Source organism: Plecotus auritus, assembly GCF_963455305.1.
Source record: "Plecotus auritus genome assembly, chromosome: 1".
Classification (NCBI taxonomy): Eukaryota; Metazoa; Chordata; class Mammalia; order Chiroptera; family Vespertilionidae; genus Plecotus; species Plecotus auritus.
In genome coordinates, this window is record NC_137770.1 from 117,198,660 (window position 1) to 117,224,031 (window position 25,372).

A 25,372-nucleotide genomic window follows, 5' to 3' on the forward strand; every position below is an offset into this window, starting at 1 on the left:
TCATTCCTCTTAAAAAAATTACAAAATTTTGAATCATGGTATGTTTCCAGGTTTGTGCTTTCCCCAATTCAGTGTTTGTGGTTATGGTGGTGGTATCCAAACTACCAATAAAACATTAGAATATGAAAGTTACTAAAGTAACAGTGGCTAGTAGTCTCCATCCATGAAATAATGCAGACATTTTTAAAACAGCAGTCATCTCTTCCCACCACTTCTGATTTCCTTTCCTCACGTCCGAGGTAACCAGGTGACCATCCTGGGTACATCCTTTCACATCTCTCTCCATTCAAACTACTTTACACAAATATCCAGACTATGCAGCTGCTTGCAGGATTCTAAGGACTTGGTACATTTCATCCCACTTCATCCTTGCTAGATCTAGCCAGTTAGGGGAGAATGATTGTTATTCTCATTTCACAGATGAAGAAAATTAGACATTCAGAGGTTTAAAGGTTGGCTCAAATAAATACAGCAATTTTGGGGGGTTGATGCTTGTACTTTAAAAAATGAGATCATGCATTACTTTGTAACTTCCTCTTCTAATTTAACTTTCATTCAGGGGATTGTTCTGGGTTTTTTAAGTATAGAGCTAATGTATTTTCTTTAATAGCTCATTATATTCCAGATGGACTACAACTGTTTCAGTCATTCTCCTGTTAACAGACATAACAATGGCTTCCTGTTTATGCATTTTTTCTTTTATTTATTTTCCTCTTTCTTTTTCTTTTTGGCCAATATGGACAATACTTTATGTAACCTAATGCATGGATGTTTTTGCTTCTATGAAATAGATGACCAAAAAAAAATTGCTAGATCAAAGAATGTGTATATTTTTATTTTCTTAATAGATTTCAGCTAGCAGATAATTATATAGCATTTACTATATGTCAGACACAATCATTAATGATAAATATTAACTCATTTAATCCTCCCAAAATCCTATGGGGCAGAAACTATTATGCCCATTTGTCCAAGGTCACACAATTAGTAAGTGGTACGATGCAAACTGTGGTAGGCAGAATAATGGCCCCCATCCGTGTACCAATTCCCTATGAATATGGTAGCTTACGTGGCATAAAGGGCTTTGCAAGTGTGATTACATTTAGAATCTTAAGATGGGGAGATCATCCTGGATTATCAGGATGGTCCCAATGTGATCACAGAGGCCTTACAAAGGAAAGGGGAAGAGGCAAGAGAGTGAAAGAAGGAAGAAGTCATCATAGAAGCAGAGGTCAAAGTGATACTCTCACGCTGGCTTTAAAGATGTAATGGTTTTTTTTGTTTTGTTTTTTTTGGGGGGGGGGCGGGAGGGGGAAAAAAAACCAAAAACAAGATGTAATGGGGTGGATCATGAACCAAGGAATGCAGGCAGCCTCTAGAGCAGGGGTCCTCAAACTTTTTAAACAGGGGGCCAGTTCACTGTCCCTCAGACCGTTGGAGGGCCGGACTACAGTTTAAAAAAAAAACTATGAACAAATTCCTATGCGCGCTGTGGGCCCGGGACGAGTCAGCTGCTAAGCAGGACAGGCAGCGGCACCCAGCGGGCCAGATAAATGTCCTCAGCGGGCCGTATATGGCCCGTGGGCCGTAGTTTGAGGACACAGTCTAGAACAAGGGTGGGGAACCTTTTTTCTGCCAAGGGCCATTTGGATATTTATAACATCATTCTTGGGCCACACAAAATTATCAGCTTAAAACTTAGCTGCTACAGTTGGTCAAACATTTAATTAACTCATCCCTAGTGCCTTGGCAGGGCCAGACCAAACGATTTCGAGGGCCTCATACAGCCCACGGGCCAGACGTTCCCCACCCCTGCTTTAGAAGGAAGACAACTCTACTGACATCTTGATTTCATCTCAATGAGACCCAATTCAGATTTCTAATCTCCAGAGCTACACAATAATAAACTTGTATTGTTTTAAGCCCATAAGTTTGTGGTAATTTGTTACAGCAGCAATAGCAAACTAATATAAAAACACAAGCAGTCTGGCTCAGAGTCCATTCTCTTAAGCATTGCAACACTGCTTCATATATTACCAGGAAAAATATTGTTATTTACTTTTCCAGAAATATTGTTACTCTAACCAGCAATGATAATACATTAGCCCACCTAAGGCCAGGAGAAAGGCTCTTAGCTGGGGCCATTTTGGCCTTAATTACTGAGATTAACTTGTCCTAGAACTGAAAACAGAAAGCCTGGTAGTCTGCCTGACTTCAAAATCTGGGCACTAGGCAGTGCTCCTCAGCTTTGCTGGCTCTCAACCTTCCCAAGTCACCCAAGAAGGTAAAGTCTCAGGGCTTGATCAAACACAAGAGGCTTATTCCAGGCTAGCAGAGATTTCTTGGAGAGCCCAGAGAGTGGGAAAACTGGGGGTTGCCACTGGGTCAGGAGCATTCAGCTACTCCAGCCTTGGGACATCTGATCTAAGTAACAGATCCGTCACCTAGAAACAGGGCCAGTGACTGAGGTAAGTGGCAGCTGGAACAGAGAAAGGAGCCTGGTAGATGGGATCTGATCTCAACCTGTGCCCTTGGCAGGTCACTTAACCTCTATATACCTCCGTTTTCTTATCTGTAAAACTGGGATAATTCCCATCACATATGGGATAATTCCTATCACATATAGGGGTCACATCAAATAAGTCCTATATAAATGTTCTTAAAGATAATGATTATTATAATCAAATGACCTATTAGTGTTCACCAATGTGATGAGAAATGCTAGGCAATTATGAATAAAACTAATAACTCTACAAGAGAGGGCAATTAGGCAATATCCATCAAAATCACGAATGTATTTACCCTTTGACCCAGTAATTCCCCTTCTAGGTATCTATTGTGCACCTCTATCTCCACATGTAGGAAATGACATCTGTACAATCCAACACAGCCCATAATGGCAAAAAATAGAAACAACTTAAGTGTCCATCACTAGGTAATCAGTTACATCAATTACGATGTACCCATACAATGGAATACTAGGAAGCTGTAAAAAATTAAGGAAGCTCTTTATATGAAAAAAATCTCCATGACAAAATGAGGATGATAATAGGATTAAATGAGATAATATATATAAAAGGTTAGAACAGTGACTAGCATATGAGTGTTCAATATTTGTATTATGATGCATATTTCAAGCAAAAAAATCAAGGTGTAGACGTGTATGTATAGGATGTTACCTTTTGTGTTAGGAGTGGAGAAAAATAAGAACATATTCATACTTGATTATATTTGAATAAAGAAACCTTTGAAGGAGACATAAATTAATAAAAGTAATTATGGATGGGGCAAGATAGACATGGAGGAAGATATTTCATTGTATGCCCTTTAGATTGCTTTCATGTTTGAACTTTGTGAATGTATTACCTATTTTTTAAATTAAAGAACAGCATACTAATAAATTGGGTAACTTTATAAGATATAGAAATAAAGGAAGGAGAACTAGAGCCAGTTGTCATTTTCCCTACTTTGGATCCATTAAAAAAAGGGGCTGAGTCTGAAGTTGGCCTCCCTTCCTTAGAAAGAGTGTTCAAAGCTGGGAGGGGCACACCTCAGGTAGCCTGGCTAGAAGGAGAACAAGACTTTCTGGGTCAACCACAGTCTCTTTTGGGTTCTATTTCTAGGCCCCCCACTACCCTGAATGGGGCCTCCCTAGGGAAAGTGGTCACCACTGCCCCTCTGGATGGAAGCAGACAATTGGCATTAAGTGAGTTGGTGGGCCTGAATCAAACTTCCTAGGTCCAAAAGCCCCCAGCCTTCTGATAAGGCTGAGTTGTAGACGCTGCATTGGAATGACCCATTAAGGGGCTGTCCAGGACCAGGAATGTCCTCCTTGGCCTAGGATTCCTTTACCTTCATTCAAGGGACATTTAATGAGCACCTATTGTGTTCTTAACATTTCAGGGGAGCAAGAAGTGAGGTAGACTCCAGCCCACAAGGAGCTCCATGATGAGAACCCAGACTTATCCAGACAAAGAGTAGCTCTGGAAAGCAAAATGAAAGTTATTTGTTCCTGGAATACTCAAAAGAATGAACTAAAACACCACATAATTAATAAGAAGTTGCTCATCAAAGTGGCTAGATTATCCCAGAATTAGGAAAATAGCTTAATTCTATCCCAGCAAAGCAAATGAAAATATGGGAAAAAATCTCTATATTCTCAGTCACAACAGCAATTTTTAAACTGTTAAAAAAAAAAAAAAAAAAAGACAAGCACAAAAACCCTAGACATAATCCTAATAAGAAATATGAAAAAATTTAAATTACAAAAAATAAAAATAATTTTAAAAAAGAAAGAAATATAAAGGACTATATGGAGTAAAGGACAAAAACACCCACTAAAAAAACAGAAAAGTGTATCAAGGTCCCAACTGGAGAGACTAAATATTTTAATATTAATTCGCCTAAAGTTCATATAAAGGTTTAAAGCAATTAGTCAAATTACAAATGAGATTTTGTTTTTTATTTTTATTATTTTTACAATCCTTATTGTTGAGAGTATTACAGATCTCCCCCTTTCTTCCCCCCAATGTCCCCCTCCACCCAGTTCCCGCCCTATCATAGGCTTTCACCACCCTACTGTATGTGTCCATAGGTTAAGATCTTTGGTTAATCTCTTACTGTTCCCCCCCCTCCCCCGCCCCATCCCTTTCCCTGAGATTCGTGAGTCTATTCCAGGGGTGGGCAAACTTTTTGACTCGAGGGCCACAATGGGTTCTTAAACTGGACCGGAGGGCCGGAACAAAAGCATGGATGGAGTGTTTGTGTGAACTAATATAAATTCAAAGTAAAGGAGCGGAGGGGAGAGCAAGAGAACCCTCCGCTCTTGCGGCTCCGCGGGCCGTAGTTTGCCCACGGCTGGCATATTCCATGCTTCCATGCCTCTGATTCTATTTTATTCACCAGTTTATTTTGTTCATTAGATTTGTTGTTCATTTATTTTGATTTTTAAATTGTTGATAGATATGTATTTGTTGCCATTTTATTGTTCATATGTTTTAAATCTCTTCTTCGCCTCTCCTTCTTCTTCTTACTCTTCTTATTAAAGAATACCCTTCAACATTTCGTGTTATACTGGTTTGGTAGTGATGAACTTCTTTAGCTCTATCTTGTTTGTGAAGCTCTTTATCTAACCCTCAATTCTAAATGACAGCTTTGCTGGGTAATCTTGGTTGTAGTTTCTTGGTATTTATCACTGATTATTTCTTGCCATTCCCTTCTAGCCTGCAAAATTTCTGTTGAGAACTCAGCTGACAGTTATATGGGCGCTACCCTGTAGGTAACTAACTGTTTTTCTTTTGATGCTTTTAAGATTCTCCCTTTGTCTTTAACCCTTGGCATTTTAATTATGATGTGTCTTGGTGTGGGCCTCCTTAGGTTCCTCTTGTTTGGGACTCTCTGCGCTTCCTAGACTTGTAAGTCTATTTCTTTCACCAGGTAGGGGAAGTTTTCTGTCATTATTTCTTCAAATAGATTTTCAATATCTTGCTCCCATTCTTCTCCCTCTGGCACCCCCATAATGCAAATTGTTGGTTCACTTGAAGTTATCCCAGAAGCTACTTACACTATCGTCATATTTTCGGATTCTTTTTGCTCTTCTGATTGGGTGTTTTTTGCTTCCTCATATTCCAAATTGTTGATTTGATTCTCAGAATCCTCTATTCTACCATTGAATCCCTATCAACTATTCTTTTTTTTAAATTTAATAAATCTTTATTGTTCAGATTATTACAATTGTTTCTCTTTTTTCTCCCCATAGCTCCCCTCCAACCGGTTCCCACCACACTCTCTGCCCTTACCTCCCTCCCACTGTCCTCATCCATAGGTGTACGATTTTTGTCCAGTCTCTTCCCGTACCACCCACACCCCTTTCCCCCTGAGAATTATTAATCCACTCCCATTCTATGCCCCTAATTCTATTATATTCACCAGTTTATTCTGTTCCTCAGATTTTTAATTCACTTGATTTTTAGATTCACTTGTTGATAGATATGTATTTGTTGTTCATAATTTTTATCTTTACTTTTTTCTTCTTCTTCCTCTTAAAGAATACCTTTCAGCATTTCATATAATACTGGTTTGGCGGTGATTAACTCCTTTAGCTTTTTCTTGTCTGTGAAGCTCTTTATCTCACCTTCAATTCTGAATGATAACTTTGCTGGGTAGAGTAATCTTGGTTGTAGGTTCTTGCTATTCATCACTTTGAATATTTCTTGCCACTCCCGTCTGGCCTGCATAGTTTCCGTTGAGAAATCAGCTGACAAGTTGTATGGGTGCTCCCTTGTAGGTAATTAGCTGTTTTTCTCTTGCTGCTTTTAATATTCTCTCTTTGTCTTTTGCCCTTGGCATTTTAATTATGATGTGTCTTGGTGTGGTCCTCTTTGGATTCCTTTTGTTTGGGGTTCTCTGTGCTTCCTGGACTTGTAAGTCTGTTTCTTTCACCAGGTGGGGGAAGTTTTCTGTCTTTATTTCTTCAAATAGGTTTTCAGTATCTTGCTCTCTCTCTTCTTCTGGCACCCCCATAATTCGGATGTTGGTACGCTTGAGGTTGTCCCAGAGGCTCCTTACACTATCTTCATATTTTTGGATTCTTTTTTCTTTTTGCTTTCCCGGTTGAGTGTTTTTTGCTTCTTTGTATTTCAAATCTTTGACTTGATTCTTGGGATTCTCTAGTTTCCTGTTGGATCTCTGTATATTATCCTTTATTTCAGTCAGTGTATGCTTAATATCTAGTTAGTCCTTTTTCATATCCTTGAGGGTCTCACTAAATTTATCGGCGGTTTCTAGAAGATTCTTGAGTAGTCTTATAACCGTGGTTTTGAACTCTATATCCAGTAGTTTGCTTTCCTCCATTTCTTTCATTTGTGACCTGTTTCTTTGTCCCCGCATTTTGGCTGCTTCCCTGTGTTGATAGTGTGGTTTGTGTCCTAGGTGTCCTATAGGGCCCTGTGGCTCAGCCTCCCTAATTACCTGAGGTGGACACTCTTGGTGCACCCCTTTGTGGGCTATGTGCACAGTCTTGTTGTAGTTAAGCCTTGATTGTTGTTGGTATCACTGGGAGGAATTGACTTCCAGGCCAACTGGCTGTGAGGATCAGTTGTGTCTATGATGGGAGAACTTCTGTGCTGGAGACACCCTTATGAGGCAAGACTTGCTTCAGTGGGGCTTTGGTGTTCACTGAGTCTGCCCCCTGAGTGTGTCTCTTATGGATGTGAAGAGTTGTAGTCTGGATGGTCTCTCTCTGACCACTGGGTACACTGGCTCTTGAATCTCCAAGGAGAGAGGCCACCCCGCAGGAGCTACAGAGAGATCTGCAGATTCCTTCTCTTTGTTTGGGGTTTGGAGCTGCCCAGATGAGGTCCAGCTCTGAAGCAATGCAAGCTGCTGTCGAGCCTTGGGTCTTCTTTTGGAAGCTCTGGGACTCTCTGATCCAGCTGCATTAAGTTAGGTTTCAGATCGCAAAGGGCCAGGCCATTCATATGCAAAAGCCTCTGCACACAGCTTGGGTGGGGTTGTAGATTGGGTGGGGCGGGATTCAGGGAATCACCAGGGTGGAGCAAACAGCAATGGCTGACCATCAGCCCTGCCTGGAAGAGGTCCCGTGTCTCTGTGTCCCACGGCACCATGCAGGAATAATGATTGCTGCAAGCACCTCTGAGAGAAAGCCGCCCTCGAGTTGCGCCTGATGCCAGACCAGTTTTTCCCCGTATGAGTCTGGGTCCTCAGAGTCTCGCCTGAAACTGGAGTTCAGAGCAGTCGGGAGCTTGTATCTCCCTCCTGATTGAAAAAGACAACAGAGTACTCAGTTGCCAGCTCTACTGTGCGCGGGCCTCCATACCTCTGCACTTCACTTCCGCACCTCCGCACCTCCTCCGAGTCTCAGTGCACTTTTCTCTTTCCTTCTAGTTGTAGAATTTCCACTCAGCCAGCCCTCCCATGGTTCTGGATAACACCCATTTTGTCTTTTAGCTGTAGTTTTGAAGTGGTTGTGTGAGGCAGCAAGTACAGGTATTTACCTATGCCGCTATCTTGGTTTCTCCCATTTCTTTCATATTTGACATGTTTCTTTGTCTCTTTCTGTTTCCCTGTGCTTGTTTCTATGTATTAGGTAGAGCTGCTATGTCTCCTGGAATTGGTAGAGTGTAGTATGTGTCCTGTAGGGCCCAGTGGCTCAGCCTCCCCAATCACCTGAGCTGGGCACTCTAGGTGCGCCCCTGTGTGGGCTGTGTGCACAGTCTTTTTGTAGTTCAGCCTTGATTGCTGTTGGTGTAACTGGGAGGAGTTGACCTCTAGGTTAATTGGCTGTGAGGACTAGCTGCAACTATAGTGGGAGAAGTGCTGTGCAGAAAACACCCTTATGGAGCAGGAGTTGCTTCAGTGAGGCTTTGGTGTTCACTAAATCTGCTTCTTGTGTGTGTCGCTTGTGGATGTGTAGAGTTGTAATCTGCTATGGTCTGAAACTGTCCACTGGGTGCACTGGCTCTAGGGCCTTCAGGGAGATGCAAAGTCAGCCACTGCTTGGGCCACCAGGCAGGAGCTATAGAAAGATCTGCAGACAGCTGTTATTTGCTATTTGTATTGGGCTTGGAGGCCCAGCTGTGAAGCAAAGCAGGCTGATGCTAGTGTCAGGTCTTAGGCTTTTTATTGACAGGTTTAGGGCATGCTGTCAATAAAAAGCCAGCTGCAGCTTGTTTGAGAAATTTTAGCAAAAGTCTACAAATGAGATTTTGAAACTTAACCAACTGATTCTAAATTTCACATGATGAGCCGAAACCGGTTTGGCTCAGTGGATAGAGCGTCGGCCTGCGGACTCAAGGGTCCTGGGTTCGATTCCGGTCAAGGGCATGTACATTGGTTTCGGGCACATCCCTGGTGGGAAGTGTGCAGGAGGCAGCTGATCGATGTTTCTCTCTCATCGATGTTTCTAGCTCTCTATCCCTCTCCCTTCCTCTCTGTAAAATATCAATAAAATATATTAAAAAATAAATAAATAAATTTCACATGATGAAATAAATGGATCAAACAGGTAAGAAATTTCTGAAAAATCAGTGTAAGGAAGAGCAATTTTCTCTGCTAAATAACACATTATAGAACTTTCATTATTAAAAGTGTGGAACTAGTCTAAAATTCAAGAGAAATATCAACAGAACAGACCAGATAGTCCTGAAATAGGCCCTGACATCTACAAGAATGATATTTTATATAATGAAGAAAGCATGCCAAACTAATGGCTATTAAAGGGATTTTCAACAATTGGAATCAGGGGGAAATGGCTGGTATGGCTGGGGGGGGGGGGGAGGTATCAAGTTAGAGCTTTGCTTTATACACACTCCAAGATACATTTCTGATGACTCAGAGAGTTAAATGTGAAGATGCTTCCATAGATATACTATAGTTGACTAACTATTCTCATAATAGTAAAGATCTTTTTTTATTTTATTTTATTGATTTTTTACAGAGAGGAAAGGAGAGGGATAGAGAGTTAGAAACATCGATGAGAGAGACATCGATCAGCTGCCTCCTGCACACCCCCTACTGGGGATGTGCCCGCAACCAAGGTACACGCCCTTGACTGGAATCGAACATGGGACCCTTCAGTCCGCAGGCTGACGCTCTATCCACTGAGCCAAACCGGTTAGGGCAGTAAAGATCTTAATGTTACAGAAGACCAGAGAAAAACCAAGCAATGCTTAGAGAAAGGGGAGTTACATTTTATTATAATTATGCACAGGCCCAGAGAAAAATGTGTCTTTCAAATTCTGAGCCCCCCATATGGAGGAAACTTTTTTTATTTATATTTTTTCTAGCTCTTTGTCTCCCAAATTTGGAATGAGACTTCCAGGCCTTCTGGGAAAGAAGGCCTAGGTGCTGGGAAGGGGCCATGAGACCATATCTCAAGGCCTGGCCTGGTGTCAGCACTGACAACTTTGTCTGGGGCATAGTTTATGGCCTCTCTGGAATGGGAGTAGTCTTATTTTCCTTATTATTTAAGCAAGGAAGCATTTACAGAAGCCAAAATAGTAGGGTTAAAATTTCAAACAGCAGTTTTTATATAAGATGGATGCTTCATTATAACCACAAAAGAAATGGAAGAAATCATATAATCAACAGATGCAACTATCTAAGAACTCAAAGCTGTATATTTTTTGGAAAAATATTCATGGCATCCTATAATAAGAAAAGCAAGTTAAGGAACGTAACAGTTATTTATTTTGTTTTAGATGATTACAGAGATAGCAGTAAGGAAGGGAAAAGGTGTATATTGATAAGAGTTACCTCTTTTACTTTTCACCTATTTAAATTTTCCAAAAGTTCCCAAAATTAATTTTAGGTGAAGGAATTTGGATTTTAAATAGGAATCAATGGGGAACCCTTGAAGAATATCCACTCTAGGAATTACCACAAAGCTTTCTCTTCCCTGAGATGTACTGTTTCACTTACCCCTTTATGGCTGTACAGTGAATTGACTACATTGTTAATATTTTACATGAAACCCCAACATATTTCCTGGGTTTTCAGTCTTCCCATCCTAACACTGCCTCTGTCTAAACCGTCATGCCAGAAGCCACCTGAAAGCAGAAAGGGTATGAGTTCTGGCGGAGGACAGACTCCTGAATCTGAGTTCTTTCAATTCCTAGCTAAGAGGCCTTGAGTAATTTACTCTCTCTGGGTCTTAATTTGCCCACCCACAAAATGAGGATAAGGATGCCTCTCTCATAGGACAAAGATAGGCTGGTGTATGTGAGGTGACCAGCATGGTGCCAGGTACACATGGGACATTCTGGAGCCATTAAAAAAGAGGGGGCATTAACTACACATATACACATGGGTAGCCCCACTGTTGGTGGGTGAATCTTTCAACCTCAGACAGTAAGGAAACGTCACCACTAAGTGGGGTCCCTAGGCTGTCCCCTTCCCAGTATGGACCACAACTCCTGCTGGGACCAGAGCAGGAGGCTACTTCTGTTGTTCTAGGAAATAGGGTATCTCAGAAACGCAGGAAGCAAAAGCCCTATAAAAATAGGATTAATGGAAGACAGCCAGCCCCAGAGCAGGACTTCAGGGCAAGGCCTGCCTTGCCTGAACAGCAACTGAAAAACTCCCCACTTCACCACCTCTATGCCCCCCTCACAAGAGTGGACTGGGAGCTTTCACTTTGGAGAAGTAGCAAAAGGAGCAGCCTCTTTCGGAAACTCAAATAATTAGCTAGAGGGCAGTTAAAGGGACTCATCAGTCTTTTACATAGTAGTATGGAATGCATTTAATCAGACTGGTTTCCTGCTATGCCCTGGCGACACAGTGGAGGAAACAAGACTTCTGAAGCCAGGAGAGGAGATAGGTAATTATAGAGCCTGGGATACCTGTAGAGAGTGAAAGCATTATTCCTATGGCCCTCCCTCTTCCAACTATTCATTGGTTGAGAAGAAGATGACTGAGATGGGAGAACCTGGGGGCTCTGAGAGGAAGATACTAAAGATACTAGTTAAGATACTAGTTAAGAGAAGCAGCAAGGAACGGTGAATGGAAGAAACCTTGTCTGTTTCACACTGTTGTCTTATGCTGGCTCCACATCTATGAATGAGGACAAGAAAATTTGTGCTTTTTCTTCCCCACTCTTCTATGTGGGTCCCTGCTCCCAAGACATAGGGCCAGGATATCCATGGTATACAATGTTCTGTTAGGCCACATAACTCTTTCAGTAGGTAGCAGATGCACTGCTGTATGGTACCCCTGCCCCTCCTGCCCTCTTTATGGCAGTGAGTGGCACTATCTACAACTCAAAGGTCACTCAAGCCAGAGACCAGGGGGAATTCCAGATTCCTCCCTGTCCTCTATTGCTTCAGCAAGAACTCATCATTGCCTTGTTGATTCTATCTTCATTTACTTAAAAAAATTTACTGAGTACCAACTACAAGTATGTGCAGGCATGCGGATAGGATATAAAGGTCACTAAGGCAGAATCCTGGTTTCTAAATGAGTTCCCATTGCTACTGCCTTTGTTCTTGCCCCATTAGGGCTTATCTCCTTTGGCACTGTTCCCTAATAGGTCTCCCTGGTCTCTCTAATCAACCCTTCCCAGTGCCACCATGACGATATTTCTAAAATGTGATTATTGTCATATGCTGAGGAGACTGCAATGATGCACCTCAGAAGTACAGTTGGAAGAGTATCAAGTGCAAGACATTTTTAAAGCATCATATAAGTTACATGTTCATAAAGGAGATTCACTTTTGGGAACAGTTATGTCACTTGGGGAAATTTATTGAGTTTTATAATAATGCACTACAATTATATTAGTGAACATTAATGCAACATGAATTTACATGCCAGTAAATGTTACAAGACAGTAAGACAAAGTTTATCACATAGATAAGTACAGTGATTATCAATTATTTAAACCTGATCTAATTTCAGGAAATGAAATGGCAAGAAATAGAAATAGCTAAAACAATCAATTAATTAAAACCATGAATAAGAAAAATGGAACTTGATAGTTAAGGTAACAATAATTTCATACAATATGAGTTAAGTAACATGGTATAAACAGGCACTTCTTCTCTTTAGTCATGCCTATCTTGAAATACCCCACCAACTCTAACAGCTTTGGCAGGATAAATCCAATTATAAAATATGCCAAAGCAGGAATTTGTTAGAAAATTAAATGACTAAAGTTATTAATTAAATGTTAATAGAATCTGGTGACATAGAAACAGGCAGTGAAATTTATGTGACACAAACAATTTTGATATTCTCAAGTACCTTTATAAAAATGTGTGTACAATGATTTTATGTAGCTTTGAATGTATACTGTGGTTTTGCTCTTCATTACTCATTCAATAGTCATTAAGTAAGTTCCCCCAAATTATAGTAATATTGTTCAGATTAGTAATCTAAAAAAAACTTAAAATAATAAATTAAAAATTGTAATACTAATGGTAATAGAGCAAAAAGAGGAAAATAAGAAGGGAGAGGAGATGTAAGAAAACTTCACTGAAATAAACAGAATTATTAGATTGAAGGAGCTGCCAGGTTCCAGAATAATTTGATATAAAATGCTCAACACCAAGACAGATTGATTAAATTAATAAACTTCAAGAATGAAAAAGATCTCTAGGCATTAAGACTGAAAAAGCAAATATATTGGGCCTCCGACCTCTCCTCATGAACAGCTGATGTTGGAAGACAATGCAGCCAAGTCTACAAAGTTCTAAAAGAAAAAGTGTGATGCAGGGATAGTATTAGACTCGGGTAAGATGTCATTTAAGTATAAGAGCAACCAACAGACATCCTCAACACCAAGAGATAGGAATTCAGAACACAGCCGTCCTTCTGGGAAGAAAAACTGCTGATTGGCAACATGCATCCAACCAAGAGCTGAATAAGAAAAAAAAAAAAAATCCATGAAAGGTGATGTCAAAGTAAAAGGACCAGTGCTGTCTATTGGAGCAACTGTGACATGGAACCAAGACTAGATACATGGCAGGGGACCATCTGGACCTTTCACAGCAGGGGCTCAGTCACTACTGTCTGAAATGGAAGCATTTCATTAAAAGCACTTAATGTCTTAATAATTGTTTTTACTTAATCTTAAAGAGATCTTTTAGGAAAATATTTTAGGATGAAGAAATATTTCTTTGAAGCTTAGCAGATCCAATTTTACTTCAGTTCCTTTTTCTTCCATTAATGTAAAGGGAAAATTAAATTTTAATACTGCCTGAATAGCATGCTTCCTCTTAATAATCTAATTCTAAGGGAAATACACTCTAAGTTCTAAACAAGTGACTTGTAGAATCCCTTTTTGCAACTCCACCCAGTTATTAGTTGATGAGTGCCTGAATGCAGAGGCCAGCAATAGCAGGAAAGGAGCACTGTCTGCAGACAGGTGATCCGACATATCCTGTGTGGCCCCGACATGGGCAAGCCCTCCTGTTTGGGTTAGCTCCCATGAATGCTCTCACCTCTTGCCTCATTTATACGAGGATAACAGTTCTCTCTTCCTCAAATATCTTATGTGATACAAACAATTTACATGCCAGTAAATGTTACTGGCAGGAGAATGTGGGACTTAAGGTAACAGCACAGGAAAAATATCTCCAAAGATAGGACAGTGCTCTATTGTGTTAACAAGAGGTTGAATCCAACCAGACAGTCTTCTCTGACCATGTTGGAAAAGGTAAGCTTCCTATTGGAAAGGGGCTTCCCAGGCACCAAAGGATTAGGGAGCTTCACTTGAGGCTGGCAGCAGACCTGTTTTGCACTTTAGTTTCTGCTCCACTGCATCCCACACACCTGGAATCTTTCCTCTTCTTTGCTTTCACTTGCAGTGGTTGCTGGACATTTTTCCATGACACATGAAGGACACACTCTTCTTTCTTTTTGTACCAGGCAGAACTGGACCTCACCTTTAGGGAGCCCCACACCCCCCATTCTCAGCCCATGAAGGAAAAGATTCTTATTCTCTGACATTGGATTTGAGGATGAGGTTGTGTAACCTTTGGAGCTGCTGCAATCATTTGGCAGCCAAGAAGAATGGAGCTGAGCTGGAGGAAATCCATGTCACAAGAAAAAAACAAAGAAAATAGGTCCCAGCCAAAACCGGTTTGGCTCAGTGGATAGAGCGTCAGCCTGCGGACTGAAAGGTCCCAGGTTCGATTCCGGTCAAGGGCACGTAACTTGGTTGCGGGCACATCCCCAGTAGGAGGTGTGTCTCTCATCGATATTTCTAACTCTCTATCCCTCTTCCTTCCTCTCTGTAAAAAATCAATAAAATATATTTAAAAAAAAAAGAAAAGAAAAAGAAAATATGTCCTGGTGACACAATTTCAATATCTAATAAGGTTAGGCCAGAGGCCAGCTCCACACCTATTCACTTAAGTCATTCACTCATTTTTTGCTTAAGCCACTAACTAAAATTGTGCCACTAATTTATACATTTGTCTTAGTTAAAACTAATACACACAAACCTTTAAGGTCAAGGTCCAGCTCAAATGTCAACTCTTTCATCCTCCCAATTAAACATAACTTTCCCCACCTCAAAACTGTCTCTGCCCTTTATCTGACCATGTTTTCCAATATGTAATGGTCTCTGCCACAGAGCACAGGGCTGTGTGTACCCACAACTTACTGTAGACAGAAACCCTCCATAGATCTAGACTTCCAAGACAGGGATTTTCTTATTCTCCCAGCAACAGTTATCACAATGCTGGGCATGAAATAAATGTTCAATAAAAGATTGTTCAATGGCTGGCTGGACAGATGGATGGATGTGGTTCCAGGTAGTTTAATCTTATGAGTTAGAAATCAATGACAAAAGCCTGTTACTTTCCAGTCGTATTGTTAAAAATTCTTATAAAATGTCTATGGCCTCCATCCCTGAGCAGCAAAGCCTACTCTTTACAGATGGAGAAAGCAGAGATCTTGGGTTGGGTTACTTTAAATTCTTGCTTCTTTCTCCAAAACATAAAAGGGCACATGGGGGTGGGGGAGGGAGAATCCCTTTTACTCACATATTATTCAACCAAATCTACCTTCGATCTCCCCTAACCCCACCCCATGAAAGGAAAAGCAGCTGTTCCTGGCTCTGAAACCAAGTATCCTAGGTGAATTCACAGAAAAACTTGAAAGTGGGTCATTTGTATCCTAACTCCCGGCAGCAGCCTTTTTTCTGCCCATGTGATGCTCTTTTTAGGCCTGCATTCAATCCCAGGGAGATCACCAATCACCAATAAGATGCAAATTTACTGATAACTTCACAGAGGGTACCAGGAGGACACCAGACAGGGAAGGGATAAGAAGCCAGCCAGACACCTAGAATGCAGAGGGCAAGGGAGCTCCTTAGAGTTTGCACCCTTGGCTCCTGGCTCCCCCCACCCCCACCCAGCCCTGACCCTAAGCAGGCCCAGAAGGATCTGTCTTTTCCATTTCCTCTTTAGCCAGCAGACCTCCCATTCCTTGCCACAAGCTTTGCCACTGCATGATATCCACCTCTGCCCTGGAACCCTTTCCTGGCCTGCCCAGCATGCCTCTCCTCAACCTGCTGCCAATGATTCCAACTTCTGGTCTTGGGGACTTTTTTCTCAGTTTATGATCTCATCATACCTCCCAAACTTTATTAATCAGTCTTTTGTTTTCTCCACTCAACTATAATTAAAGCTCTTTCTGGCTACAACCTTGAAGGCCCTGGATTAATTACCCCACCCAATCTGGTCAAGCTTCGAGATACAACACCCAGACATGGGTCTCAGCTCCACCTGCATCCTAGACCAGCCGTGGGCAAACTACGGCCCGCGGGCCAGATCCGGCCCGTTCGGCTGTTCTATCCAGCCCGCGGAGCCAAAAGAGCGGAGGGTTCTCTTGCTCTCCCCTCCGCTCCTTCACCAGCAGCAGTGTTAACATGGCAATGTCAGGAAACACGGCTGCAGCTCCTTCTTCTGAGTGGGCGGATTTATATCCGCCCATTCAGTAGAAGGAACAAACTCTCAATCTTCCAGAGGCTCCTTGTAATGCCCGCGACGCGTCCCCTGACATCACCCTGGGAATGCGTAGACACCTTATCGTGGTGATGGAGGGAGACACGCCCCTGGAGAGCACAGTATCAGAGCATTAGCTAAAAAGGAGACCAACAACACTGTTCCCACTGAAGTTGATGTTTTAAAGACCAAAAACCTTTCAACCCAGTCTACATTGCCATCTACATCTACATCCCGGGCATAATTTGGAAGTTGCACTAAAGAAAATGTTTAATTTACTGTTTACACATTTTGTTCTTTTCTATTTGTTTTAGTTTTAAATTATTTTATTATATTTAAGTTTAATTTGAAAGGCTTTTGTACCTTTCCTTTGTTAGGCAATTTTATTTTGCCTTTGCCATCTTCAATATAAGGTATGTTATTGTGCTATGATTCCTCCATTTTTTGAAGTTTCAAATTATAATAATTAGTGTTTACATTCTTCTTGTTAAAATGTTTGAAATGAATAAAACTATTGAAATAAAAAAAAAAAGACCATACCCTTTTATGTAATGATGTTTACTTTGAATTTATATTAGTTCACACAAACACTCCATCCATGCTTTTGTTCCGGCCCGCCGGTCCAGTTTAAGAACCCATTGTGGCCCTCGAGTCAAAAAGTTTGCCCACCCCTGATCCTAGACCCATATTACTCTTGGGTGGGAAGAGTACTCAGCGTCCTTATCACACATGATGGAAAGGGTGGAAATCACCTTGACCTCTAGGTCAGACAGGCCCTGGCTTTCTCCCCACCCCTTCATCTCTGCATTCTTGCAGATCTCACTCCCACCTGCACCATGACCTCAGTCTCTTAATATGGCTCACTCTTCCTTGGTTAAGATTCTTTGCTTCAGTTTCTGTTGGACACACAAACCCAATAGCATGGTGGTAAATCTCCTCAAATTATTTATGGAATGAAGTGAAATATAAATAAGCATGCAGCTAAAGAAGCAAATACTGGCCGCCCTGTTCCCAAACTCACCCATTTCAATCACAGTAGCACAGTACAGAGAGGACCTGATCTTTCTACTCTCTGCATTCACACCAATCAGCGGATTTCCAACAGAGTCCCATAAGGTGACATGCACACTATGTTTTATAAGTCATTCACTGGTAAAACAAGAGTAATTGCATGAGAAAGGAGCAAGCTGAGAACATTCTATGTCCTGGAAATTATAGGATAGAGCCCTGATTCCTCCAAGCTCATCTTGTCTGACCTCAACCCCTGCTTTCATGCACACTTTTTTCCCCCTTATCTAAAGAATTCTTTTTATTTGTTTATATTATAAGCACTGTGTGTTTTACTAATACTCTGCATCCTTCTCCTATTAAATTTGAGTCTCAAACAAATCTCATGGAAGACTTTTCTTTTCCTGCATCAACTCATAACATGGTTTATCCTTGGATAAAGAGCACTGTACATAAAGGAGGTAACAATAAATGTTCATTAGATTCTTATGAAGGTCTAAATTCAGCAACCTCTTATTTGCTGTTTCTTTTTTTTTTAATTGAATTTATTGGGGTGACATTGGTTCACAAAACCATACAGGTTTCAAGTGCACAACTCAACAAAACATCATATGCACATTGCTTTGTGCACACCTTTACCTGCAGTTCCTGAAAGGCAGCAGTCTCCATGCTACCTCAGCCTGCTCCCCCCACCTCCATGCCCTTTCTCCTTCCTTATATGTCAGGCTATGTTGACACCCTCTTGGAGCTGCCTTCCCCAGCAGATTTAGGCTGGTCAAGAGGCCTTTTCTGAGATCACTTGCCTCTGTGCCTACCTTCCTTCTTCCTTCTGCCCTTAAACTGACTGAGCACACACCAGACAGGGATACTGGCAAGGGAGAATAGAATGTAAACTCGAGGGCAGTATAATAAAGGGAATTATCAAAGCACAGAGTGATTGATGATGGTGAGCAGGTTTCCTCATAGCACCCTGCAGCCCAGAATGTTAAGAGCAGACCTGGTTCCTTCACCAGACTGTGATCTCATGGAGGGCCAGGGCTGTATCTGTTCATATTTATACCCTACTAGAGGCCCAGTGCGTGAAATTTGTGCACTCGGGTGGAGGCAGGGGCGGGGGGGGGGGGGGGGAGGGGAGGAAGGGTGTCCCTTAGCCTGGCCTGTGCCCTCTCACAGTCTGGAACCCTCAGGGGATGTCCGACTGGGGAGCGGGCCTAAGCCATCAGTCAGACATCCTTAGCGCTGCCACGAAGCGACTGCCACTGCGCTCGCCAGCCGTGAGCCCGGCTTCTGGCTGAGCAGCGCTCCCCCTGTGGGAGCACACTGACCACCAGGGGGCAACTACCGCATTGAGCGTCTGCTCCCTGGTGGTCAGTACACGTCATAGTGACCAGCCGTTCTGCCGATTTGCATGTTAGCCTTTTATTACATAGGATTACATAGCAGAGGGCCTGCCACACAGTAGGAAGGTGGGCTGAAAGAATGGATTCCACAGACATGGTGACCAAATGCCAACAGCCCCACTTTAAGACCAACTCTGGTGCTGCTCTTTAACGTGTATCCTAATCAGCTCAATGTCCAAGGGTAAAGTGATTTATTCCTGAAGAAAGTTGTGGGTTATTTCTAGGACCGAGGTTTTGTGCAGAAAAAGCAAGTTGAGTTTTTTCAGTAACCACTGGTAAATTGTGAAACAGTGTGAACTGTGTATGATTTTTAGCAATAGGCTCAAATTGTTTAGCCATCTGCCATGCTCACAGGTCCAGAATCCTGCCCTCTTACTGGCTGAACCAGCCTTGTCTATTGTACCTGGGGAGAAATCCACCCCTGACCCTCCACACTAGAGGTGGGGCTACTTGTATGCTACCACCACCTGGAGGAGAGGCCCCATCCTCACTGTAGGAGTGGGAGGTGGAAACTGTGGTTTATAGAACTGCTGCCAGCATCAGTTACTAAAACTATACAAACTAGATATCAACATTTACATGTGAGCAGACGACAAGGAACCACAGGACCTATAAAAAGAATCAGCAGCCAAAATGAGCAAACTGATACTCAGCTCACACTTAAAAAAGGGTAATACAGGAAAACATAAAACATCTAAAAATTGTTTCCCTTTTTTTTTAATCCTCCCCTGAGGATATTTTTCCATTGATTTTTAGAGAGAGTGAAAGGTAGGGAGGGAGGGAGAAAGAGAGAGAAATATCAATGTGAGAGAAACACATCAACTGGTTGCTCTCGTCCACACGCAATTGGGACAGGGATCAAATCTGCAACCCAGGTATGAGACCTTGACCAGGAATCAAACCCGAGTTTGGTCTGTAGGCCGACGGTCTAACCACTGACCCACACTGGCCAGGGCCTAAGTTTATTTTTCAGGGAGATTAAAGAACATACTGCATAGAACAGGGTGATAAGAAAAGCATACTGAGAACATGAACCATTTTTAGCAATTAAAAACCCACATGATTCCTAAGAAAAACAAAACTCATCATAGGTAGTAAATAGTAGAAAGGGGTCTCCGAAAAAAAAGTTGGTAAATTATAAAATTGATTCAAGGAACTCTGAGAATCTGGAAGAAAAAAAGCAAAGTAAAAGAACTAATGAAAAAAAGGATAAAAGATGTAAGAAATGGATTTGGAGTTCCAATATCCATATAGCAATAGTTGAAAAAGAAAAAAAAAACAAGCAAATGAAAGGAAATCAATATATAAAAAAGCAGAAGACAACATCTTTGAAATGAAGAAAGACTTGACTTTTCAGATGAACACTATAATAGAGGAGCATTGTGGAAAAAAAGACCTATATCTAATACAGCCTGATCAATCATTGCAAGAAAAAAGAAAATAATTATATGAAATCCTTAGCAAACTAAAACTGATTAATCACAAAGAAAAAATATTAGACAATAACTGAATTTCTTGTCTGCAACACTGGGAGCCAGAAATTTATAAAGCGATGTTTATATATTCCAAGATGAAGGAATTGTGATGGTGACCCCAGAGTTTTACACCTAACAAAACTTTCCTTTATGTGACAGCAAAAGAACATGCAAGTTAAGACACTTAAGGCCTCAGAAAGTAAATTTTTTGAAAAACAAACAAAAAAATTATTCAAAATAGTTCACAAATGGGAAATCAATCACATTAAATAATTCAAGAAAGGGGAAAATATACTGTAAAAAATTGTGAGCAATGAGAGAAATTAAAATCTAAGATATATATAACAAGTAAGTTATAATGTGATTAAGACACTTAATAACTTAAGAAAAGTTGCTTAGAAAAGAAGAGGCATAAAAATTTGGTAATAATCTAGAACTAAAATTTCATGTTATTTTAACTAAATCTGGGTGTATGAAAAAAAAAAAGAAGGGAGAAGAAAAAGTATGCTAAAGTTTATCTTATCTGGAAGAATAGTGGCAATCTACTCTTGATAAATGTATATACACACACACGAATATGTTGTAATATGCTTGCTAAAAATTTAAACAAGAGTAACAAGAATATATATAACATACAATATATGCATATTTTATATACTAGTGGCCTGGTGCATGAAATTAATGCACGGGGGTGGAGGGGTGTCCCTTAGCCTGGCCTGCACCCTCTCCAATCTGGGACATGCCTCTCACAATCCAGGACCGCTGGCTCCTAACCGCTTACCTGCTTGCCTGCCTGATCGCCCCCAACTGCCCCCCTGCCAGCCTGCTTTCCCCCAACTGTGCCCCCCTGCCGGCCTGATCACCCCCAACTGCCCTCCCCTCCTGGCCTGATCACCCCTAACTGCCTCTGCCTCGGCCCCACCACCATGGCTTTGTCCAGAAGGTCTCCTGGTCTAATTAGCATATTACCCTTTTATTAGTATAGATAGAGGCCTGGTGCATGGGTGGGGGCTGGCTGGCCTGCCCTGAAGGGGGTCCTGGATCAGGGTGGGGGTCCCCTTGGGGGTGGGGCCAGTCAGGGCGAGGGGCTGAGGGCCATTTTCAGGCTGGCCACACATCCTTTGGGGTGGGGGTCCCTGCTGGGGGGTGTGGCCAGCCAGGGTGAGGGGCTGAGGGCTATTTGGGGGTGGTTTACAGGCCGGCCAAGCCTCCAGCTTTGTCCGGAAGGATGTCTGGAAGGTCTCCGGAAGGTCTCCCGGTCTAATTAGCATATTACTCTTTTATTAGTATAGATAGATAGATATGTGTATACGCTAAAGAATACACATTTTTAAAAAAATCATAGGAATATACTAGTTCAAGAAATATGCTAGGCCCCAAAGAAAACCTCAATATAGTCTAAGATATAGAACTCTCACATATTAAGTGATCAGACTATAGAAATCAACATCAAATACAGAAAGAAAACATTACAAGCCACTTGAAAAGAAAACATTAATATTTATAAGGAATATATGACCAAAAGCTAGTACTTTGAAAAGATCACTAAAATAACCACAAATATATATTAAAAATAAGAAAAAAAATATAGTTACAGGTATAGTTACAGTAAAAGGAGATTTTTAAATTATGCAAGACAACTCAGGATGAACTGGAAAATGTTCCAAAAAATCTGTCAAGATCCAAAGTAGATCAATACCATGGAAAAATAATCTACTCTTCAAAAAAGGCACCAGTCTCAGATAGTTTTTCAAGAAACTTCTATATGCCTCAATTGCTTATATCCTTTAAATTGTAGAGCAGAGAAAGGATATAAATAGTAAGATTTTAACGTTTATTGTAAATATGTGCAAGGCGCTATGCTAAGTAATTTATATATATTACTAGAGGCCCAATGCATGAAATTCGTACAAGGGGCTCGGCCCTCACAGCCCCAGCATCATCCGGTCTGGACAGTCATTCTGCTCTCTGATCTAACTGCATATTAGCTCTTTATGATATAGGATTATGTTCATGAGAGGAAAGCTTACAAATTCATTGAAAGAAATTAGTATAAAATGGATAAGAAAACTTGAAAAAGAAATCACACATATTCCTAAAAATTGATCACATCTATAAATACAGATAATAGCCTAAATAAAATATAAATGGAAACTAGTTATGAATTAAAACAATAACAGTATATTATGACCAAATAGAGATTTCCTCCTGGGAATTAAAAAATGGCTTAACATAAAGAAACCTATTAATATCCTATCTAATAAAAGAGTAATATGCAAATTGACCATCACTCCAACACACAAGGTGGCTGCCCCCATGTGGACACAAGATGGCCACCACAAGATGGCCAGCAGGGGAGGGCAGTTGGGAGGGACCAGGCCTGCAAGGGAGGGCAGTTGTGGGTGATCAGGCCAGCAGGGGAGGGCAGTTGGGAGGGACCAGGCCTGCAAGGGAGGACAGTTGTGAGTGATCAGGCCAGCAGGGGAGGGCAGTTGGGAGGGACCAGGCCTGCAAGGGACGGCAGTTGTGGGCAATCAGGCCAGCAGGGGAGGGCACTTGGGAGGGACCAGGCCTGCAAGGGAGGGCAGTTGGGGGCGATCAAGACTGCAGGGGAGGGCAGTTAGGGGTGACCAGGCCGGCAGAGGAGGGAAGTTGGGGGCAATCGGGCCTGCAGGGAAGGGCAATTGGGGGGTACCCAGGCCTGCAGGGGAGAGTAGTTGTGGGGGACCAGGCCTGCAGGGGAGGGAAGTTGGGGGGACCAGGCCTGCAAGGGAGGGCAGTTAGGGGTGACCAGGCCTGCAGGGGAGGGAAGTTAGGGGTGACCAGGCCGGCCAGGGAGGGCAGTTAGGGGCAATCAGGCTGGCAGGGGAGCAGTTAGGCATCAATCAGGCTGGCAGGCAGAAGCAGTTAGGGGCAATCAGGAAGGCAGGCAGGCGAGCAGTTGGGAGCCAGCAGTCCTGGATTGTGAGAGGGATGTCCGACTCCCCGTTTAGGCCCAATCCTATTGGGCCTAAAAGGGCAGTCGGACATCCCTCAAGGCGTCCCAGATTGGAGAGGGTGCAGGCTGGGCTGAGGGACACCCTCCTCCCCCCGTCCCCCCCGTGCACGAATTTCATGCACCGGGCCTCTATAATTCATAATACTAAAAGGTGAAGGGAAACCTTTAATAGAGTCCAAAGGAACACTCATTCCTGAGTGTTTAACAAATATTTTTATTTGTTAAAAATAAAACAAAATTCTTAGTAAACAAGAAATGGAAAAGCAACTTTCTCAATGTGATTTTTATTTTTTATTTTTTAATATACTTTTATTGATTTCAGAGAGGAAGGGAAAGAGACATAGAAACATCAATAATGAGAGAGTATCATTGATCGGCTGTGTCCTGCACATCCTATACTGGGGATTGAGCCCGCAACCCGAGCATGTGCCCTTGACCGGAATCGAAGCCAGGACCTTCCAATCCATAGTCCAATGCTCTATCTATCCTTTGAGCCAAACCAGCTAGGGCTCTCAATGTGATTTTTAAAAGCTACCTAAGGAAGCCAATAATAAGCATCATACTAAATAAGAAAACATAAGAAAACTTTTCATGAATAATAAGAACAAGATAAAGTTGCTTTTTCTAAATACTATTATTCAATACTGTTCTGGCCAATGAAACAAAGCCACAAAATAATGTGTGTAAATACTGAAAGAAAAAAGTTTTTATTATTTGCAGATGATTGTTACCTAGAAAAATTAAAAGAATAAATTGAAAAATTTACAGAATAAAAGAGTTCGAACCCTAGCCAGTTTGGCTCAGTGGATAGAGCATTGGCCTGCAGGCTTAAGGGTCCTGGGTTTGATTGTGGCCAAGGGCACATGCCCACGGTTGCAGGCTCAATCCCCAGTAGAGGGCGTGCAGGAGGCAGCCAATCAATGATTTTCTCTCATCAATGATGTTTCTATCTCTCTCACCTTCTTCCTTCTTCTCTAAAATCAATAAAAATATATTTTTAAAAAAAGAGTTTGATATAATTGGCTAGATATAATTAATACACATAAGTTGAGAGGATTAGAGAATGCTAATGATAACCAATTAGAAATTATAATTAACATTCTATTCTCAATATTATTAAATATTCAAAATTCAACTATAATTTTAAAACCCAAAAGATATAACTAGAGATGAGGGCAATTCACCCCATTTTTAATGCAATTTCAATCAAAATCCCAATGAATATGTAAGTTCTGAAACTGCATAAGAAAAGCAAGTTATTTTTGAAGAATGGGAACTTGCCCTATCAGATACAAAGCCACAGCATACGGATTAGCATAGGAATAGTGAGATCACTGGCACAGAACAGAGACTTACAAACACACTCATGACTACATGGGCATTTAATACATGATTAAAAGGGCATTTCAAATCGGGGCAAGAGTGGACTATTAAAATCTCTCAATGAAAGTTGAGAAAACTGGCTTTTCATTTGGAGAGAAAAACGTGAAGGTTTCTACCTTATATACAGCACACACAAAAATAAATACCATTTGAATTAAAGATTTAATTATAAAAATAAAGACATACAATTATTAAAATAGAATATAAGAAAATATTTTTAACATTGGTATGGGAAAATATCTTTCCTAGGATGGCCAAAACTAGAAAATATAAAGCAGGGGTGGGGAATGTCCAGCCAGTGGACTGTATGAGGTCCGTGAAACCATTTGGTCTGGCTTTGTCAAGGCATTAGGGGTGAGTTAATTAAATGTTTGACCAACTATAGCAGGCTAATTTTTAAGTTGATAATTTTATATGGCCCTCGAATGATGTTATAAATATCCAAATCGCCCTTGGCAGAAAAAAAGGTTCCCCGTCCTTGCTATAAAGGGAGATTGATGGATTGGACTACATAAAACTAAAAACTTAAAACGCCAATACCTTATGCTGTGTGAAGTATTGTGTATGCACTGTAACAGCCTCCTACAATTAAAGAGATTAATTCCTCCAAGGGAAAAAAGGCAAAGGACCCAAATAGGA

General features: G+C 41.4%; 1 protein-coding gene across 5 annotated transcripts in view; it reads right to left on the reverse strand.

The window, feature by feature from the left end:
- PML (PML nuclear body scaffold) overlaps positions 1-25,372 on the reverse strand; it is a 90,902-nt gene that overhangs the window by 61,578 nt on the left and 3,952 nt on the right. The window lies entirely within an intron of this gene.